This window comes from Cibotium barometz, chromosome 35, assembly GCF_041138505.1.
Source record: "Cibotium barometz isolate CiBa-2024 chromosome 35, ASM4113850v1, whole genome shotgun sequence".
Classification (NCBI taxonomy): Eukaryota; Viridiplantae; Streptophyta; class Polypodiopsida; order Cyatheales; family Cibotiaceae; genus Cibotium; species Cibotium barometz.
The window spans coordinates 11,676,097-11,683,209 of NC_141080.1; positions in this window are offsets into that span (position 1 = coordinate 11,676,097).

Genomic DNA, 7,113 nt, shown 5'->3' on the forward strand with positions numbered 1-7,113 from the left:
TGACATGGTCCTCCTATTCAGCACAAAAACACACAAGAAAAATCTTAAGCTCCGTGGCTTAGGATCCTTCTTGGTCTCTGAAATCACACCACAAGGCATTGTGCGCATTGAACCACTTAATGGTATCGAGATGGCTCAATACTTCAATGGTAGCAAATTTAAATGCTACTATGGCTCTCTCGCTGAGGCCACCTTGAGCCATCCATGATTTTTAAAAAACAAAGAAAGAAGAACCAAGAAGATCTGAAAAATATGCGCAAGAAGAGGCCAAAGCAAGGCAAAGCCAAGCTGAGGCAAAAGCATATTATGGTCAACATGGCCCAAGTAATCAACTTAGAAGGTGAAGCCAGCTCGGTTATGGTTAGGAATGACCACACCAACCATCTTTGTCCAAAAATTAGCTCTTGTTGATACGAGGGCTAGTTACTATTTACTGTCCTATGAAACATGGCATTCGGGGAACCCACATTGAAAGAAACACCTGCCGTTGTCACCACAGTTGCCTTACAACATATTCATTGCAGTGGCACAGTCACACTTTTGTTCCACATTGGAAATAATCCCTTGGAACGAAAGTTTTATGTGATGCCTACAGGAACTATACATGAAGAGATCATCCTCGGTAGGGGATGGATGGGCCATAACAGATGCAATATCGATTGGGATGCGTGGATAGCCATCCTACAATTTTCTTTTGGCCATGTTACCATTCTAATGACATATGAAGAGCTAGTTCTTATTACTCCCCCATGCCAAGAGCTCCCATTTTCACCATCCACAAATACCCCAACACGTCACCCTTATCACTCCGTTTCCCCGAAAAATAGGCCTCTCAACATGCCATCCACACCAATGCCTCTCGCACCCACACCACCACCACACACATTGGCAGTGTGCTCTCACATGGCCAAATCACAAGCAACTGCCATACCACATCACACTAACCAAACTAACACTGCTAACCATACTAACAAATCTCCACAAGGTTCGATATCTAACCACTGGGTGCCCAAGCAACTTCTTGCAAGACAAGGCTACTATGAGGGAGCATCTCCATTGTGGATCCCCAAAAGGTCCCACCATCCCCCTCACCAACAACAGGCATCCCGAGTTTCTTGTCCATAGTTTAGGCCCCCCATTCACCAACGTCAACCCTAAAGGGTATAGGATCGACACAAACCTATGCGCTCTCCTAGGCGTTGTAACCCTTGACCGAAGCCTAAACCCATGCACTCAACCCTTTGGTAGATCCCAAAACCTCTTCTTCGCGCCCAACATTACTATGAAGGTGATCATACCATATGGATCCCCAAACCTCTCCAACCTAAGATCCTACCTCATGTCACACCAAAGTCACCTACCCTTCAATGGGTACCCTAGGCAATATATGTAGTCAAGATTACTCCAGACAAAGGAAAGCAGAAAGTCATATGTAACATAGCCACCCCCATGCTGCCGCCACCAACAAACTTTCTTACACAGATATACCTTCAACATTGGAAGTTCCTCTACCTATCATTCAAAGGCTCGACAAAACCGTAAAACTCCCTTCAACTCCCTCAACCCCAACTGCTTCCTTGCCAGCCTCATCGGAATCTCTTCAGGAAGTGCCACCCCCTTCTTTGCCATTACCTAATTGGCATAGACTCCCTTCTTTGGAAAACTGGGCACGTGGTCATTACAAAACCCGCAATGGGGTGCTGGCAGCATAGCCTCTGCACATGTACAAAACCTATGACAAGGTACACACTCTTTTAAAAAAAAGAAACCTAAGTGTCATGGTCATTCCTTTCTGGGAATTCTAAGTGCCACATGGACGTTCCTTTCTCGGAGTTCTAAGTGCCACATGGACGTTCCTTTCTCGGAGTTCTAAGTGCCATGGCTGTTCCTTTGTCAACCACAAAGCCCGCGGCTGTTCCAAGTTTTGCACGGCCGTTCCCTTCTCTGGGTCTGGCTTTCCACAAACGTTCCCAATTTTTTGGAAATGTCATTCCCTCTCCCACACACTGCCATGGCTATGCCAACTCTCTATTCAAAATCCCCCGGCCATTCCAACCAGTCCCAAAAGCCCGCGGCCATTCGCTTAGCTTGCCACAATCGTTCGCTCAACTTGCCATGCCCGTTTGCTCCTCTTGCCACGCCCGTTGCCTTCATACGCCCATTCCCTGAACTTGCCACAGCCATGTCTTCTTCACAAGGTTATAAATATTGGCCCCGTCCTTCCATTTCCTCACTTTTAACTCTCAGCCTAGCCATACTATTACCAATTTTTTCCCCAAGCTCTTACCCTCGCAACTAGTATTCAAGATGTCAAAGCTTCCGACTCATCCCTGGAGATGCTCCACAAACAACACTTCCCTGAGGAGGAAGAGACCTACCAGCGCCGCTTCGAGGAGTACACGAAGCACCCCACCCAGCTCTCCCACTTGGGCGAAGCACTGATGAAGCAGGTCAATGGACACACTGTCCATTTCGTGATAAAGAATCATCATAAAGTTGAGCACAAGCTCCTTTACTACACAAGGCCATGCTATAGAGCTGTTGCAGTCAACCCAGCGATGGTGTAGAAGTTGGAGCTGCTGGGATTAGGCCAACTACCCACCTTGGAGCCTTGGGGTTTGGACTTGTATAACGCCTTACACTTCACTGAAACTTATGATGCAAATCAGCACACCGGAGTAATCTTGGATATTGAGGGGAGAAGGTATCCAGTCCAGTTCAGCGTAGGGCTTGTGTGAGAGGCACTTGCACTCCCACATATGGAGCAACCATATGTACACCTAGTTAACGCCCTTAAGCTCACCCGTGGCATGTATAGGGGGAATGCTAACAAAGATGAGTTGAGTGGGGCAACATTACTCACAGGACAACCTTGTATCCACCTTGGCTCGTGTGCACCAACGGTGCACCAACGGCGGGGCAACAGGTCAATTGGTCGGACTATCTCTTATGGGAGCTACATGTTGTCATGCAGCAACCGCGACAGCACACAAAGAGCTCAGAGTCATAAAAGGACTACATCAGGAGACCATGAGCCAGGCCCATACAACAAAGGATGCTCTAGAGCCCACACCACCCCTCGGATTTTTCACAGCAGCACAACTTAATAGAGGCTACCATCCATCGCCTACATGAGCAGCTCGGAGATACTGAGACCCGGGCCGCTCAACCACCATCCGCTCCATTGGCTCCTTCATCTAGTTCGGTCGACCATAAGGTGGATGCACTCATGGAGGCTGCCACCACACAGAGCTCCCCATTTTGGCATTCCCCCCTCAAACCCCTTATCAGCTCCTTGCTTTACAGTTCCAAGCCATCCACCTTAACCTCTCCAACATGATATATATATATAAGAGTCCCTCTCCCACCCATAGTATACATATGCTTTATCCAAGCTCCCCATAGATAGCCTCACTCTCATTCCCCATTTTTTCTTCTAGGGACTGCTCACCTTCCAACAGCCTCATGATCTCTTTGAACTCCCCTTCCACTCCCTTCAAGCTACCCTCAGAGCCTGGAGTTTACTACTTCGTTATGGCTTCCCTGCCAGAGCCCCATCTGATCTCATCGATTTATCTTTACCAAATGGCATCTTCCCCTACCCCTATCTCCCCCTTATCTCAAGCCAGGTGTTACAATACTTCCTCACCGCTAGTTGGAACGCAATCCACAACGCCTATCTCTCCCTCCTCAATGATCCTCTACCACCCTACTCGGCAACAGCCTTACTCATTCTCTACCACCGCTACTTCATCCAGATCAAAGTCATGGAGGCCACTAGCATATGCCAGTTCGATGACATCCACATCGCCTTTCCATGGGAGTACAGTGACGCCGAGGCTGCCGTCGCAGTCAATTTCTTCTATGCTCATGGTCCTCAGGCTACCGCTGCAGCTGGCCATGCCCCAGACAACAACGATGATGGCACAAATGGGCAGGGTGGCTTGCCTCCTCCAAACCCACAATCTTCTTCACCACCACCCCCACCTCCCCCATCAAGCCCCTTGTCTGCATCTCCTCACACACAACCCCCACCCCCACCACCCCCCTCAAGCACCTCCACTCTTCCCCTTTTTTGGTGCCCCAACTTCTTCTCCCTCCCTTCACTTTCCCACTCTACCCCCATCACCCGCATCACCGACCGCCTCGATGTCCATTTCCTTCACCCGTACCTTGACACCAAGCACACAACCTGGTGGCATGACCACACACCCCAAACCCGTGTGGTGGATACCACCAGCCACCCGTCTCGCCGATGCTTGTCCCATAACCTTCAATCTCATGAGCGAGCAGCCAGCCTGACAAAGGCCCTTCCTCAGCAAACCCTTCATCTGGGAGGTCTACTGTAATGTTCCCTACGCACTGAGGATCGGCCTAGATTACCTCTCCATTTGAAGATGGTGGGCCTAGAAGACATTCCACAATGAACAACAGAAGAACTTCAATTTACAATTCAACTTCGCATGGTTCCCGCCCCCATCACCACAACATCCATGCACTGAAGCATCCATGGTATGGTGCTTCCACGATTTCATCCACCATTATGACCAGGTCCCTGACCCAGCAGTGATTGCCACGATCCGCTTCTTCAACCTCATCATCACCTTGCTGGAGTCCTTCCCAACATGGGACCATTACTTTGAGGGAGCCCAAGGCCTTGCCTTTAACATCAACAAAGGGCCCACACTCAAGCAAGGTGGATGCCTGCTTGGCAGCTCTAGACTTTTGAAGACATGATGGAGACGACCTTCTGGACGAGCTACCGCATCTTCCATCATGCCCCTCTGCACGATGGGATTTCATCCGCACTTTATCTACTACTACAGATAACTTCTTCAACCAATTCCGAGGACGGACTTGCAATCGGGAGGGGGGTATGTTAACCACTCTGGTTAACATGACCTCTCGCGCGGCTACTATACCTCCTTTATAAAAGAGATAATTCATCTTTTTGTAACCGCACTAAGTGCTAATTGTAAAAGAGACATGGGATGACTGAGCTTATGGCTTGTGTAATGCCGGTCATAAGAAATTGATGTACATAGAGCTAGTTAAACTAGGAAGACTACTTTTGGGCCCCCATTTGTAATTCGGCGGCTGGACATTGTAAATATGAGCTCATATATAAGACATTTTATGGAATATGAAAAGGGACAATTCCATTTATCTCAATAGAGTCTTTCTTTCTCTCCCTCTCTCTCTCTCTCTCTCTTGAGCTTATGGTGGCTTACTTACGTGTGATGCTTGCTTACTTGTGATTGTTGGTGTATGTGAATAAGAATGGTGTTGCTCTCCCTTCTCTCCTTCACTCTCTTCTCATTTCTCTCCACCTTATCTTGTTTGCATACAATTGGCATGAGGTAGAGTTTGAGCCCTCCATAGCTCCTTCCCTCTTGCTCCTACCTAACTTGCTTGGATCTCTCTTTGGGTGACACAAAGAGTGTAGAGTAAGCCCCTAGCAGCCTCACATGGGGGAGTTAACCCTAATAGGGTTGGCCAAGTGAAAATCACTGGATTTAACCCTTACATGCACTCTCTTCTTCTCTCTTGTGCTTATGAGGTAGCATGTAAAACCATTCACATTATCCCACATTGATATCCAAGTCCAAGAGTGTACCTCCTTATATAAAAGAAGACCATTTCAAGCAATGAAAAATGTAACAAGGTCTCAAGTCTCTATATGAGTACAAGTCTCAATCTTATAACCTAATTGTACTTAAGTCTCAAGCTAAATTAACTTAGTTCATTCATTATGTTTGTTATTAGGTATTACTCACCCTAGCTTAGCTTAGCACTAATCACATGTTATTTAGATTAAGATTAAGATCTAATTAGATAGTTGATTATCATTATGTTTATTATTAAGTATTACCCACCCTAGCTTAGCTTAGCACTAATCACATTAATTAGATTAAGATTAAGATTTAATTAGACAGTCGATTGTCACTAGGTAACTTGATCCATGAATTTCAACATGGTATCAAAGCTTGGTTTAAGCTCTCCATTAGCTTAGCTTTAACTCGTATTAGTATAATCTCTTCATTAATACTTTGAGTTTAGCTTTTCTTTTCTTTTAATTTTGAATATTTTTCAAGGGTTTTTTTTTAACAAGGTTTTAGATTAGAACAAATACTTTGGAGTGATTACCAATGCTTCAAATAGAAATGCCAGGGTTAAAAAAAGAAGACACAAACATGGTTGTGCTTTGCTCTTCGTTTGGTTTTAGTAGTGCTGCTATTAGGCTGCAAGGTTGGTGAAACATTCCTTGAGCGCATATTTAGCTTCTATGACTTAATGTTCTCTCTCCTTGGTAATTGCAGTCAAGACTTCGTTAGAACCTTTGTAAAAATAGATTTAACCACCCTTATAGCATTTGAAGCTGGATTTTTCTATCCCCACACCCTTGAGTTATTGATAACAAGGCATCTAACCTGAGTAGACACTACACCTAGTATCCTAACAACCATACATCTACCCTTCTTACACCATTTACTCAAGTGATGCCAAGCAGCTCTTCTGTTTTGCAGGACAGCCTCATTTCTTGTATAACAAGGCATTGGTGCTCTTCCAATTTAGCATGTCAAGGGTGATGGAGCTCATCATTTTCACTCTGCTTCATTCATTACCCCAACACATTTTCGGAGAAGGAATCCTTTGGTGACTTGTGTATGAAAGAAAGGACAGGTGTTGATGGCAGAGTTCCTTAGTATATTTCCGATGTGGTGCCCTTTTATTCATCATCACAACACCCATTAGGGAAGGCAAGATCAATTGGTGACATCTTGGTAAAGTTGACTATGAAAGGAAAGGTGACATATTGTTGGACTTCACTAAAAAAATCAAACAATTGATGGGTTGTACACATGCCTTGGAGTGTTAGGTACCTATACATGGTCTCAATTAGCACTACAAACATCCCAAATTCCCTCAAGAGCAGGCGACGGAGCCTGATATGCGGAAACAGAGCACTTCTTCATACTTTTTGATAAGTGGAGGCCAAATTCCACTTGTGTGGTTGATTAAACCCAAGTTCTAGACTCATTAATTGATGATCTTTTAGAATTTATCGCATCTTCCACAGATTAATGCTGAGTCCAATTTGTCATCCCAATC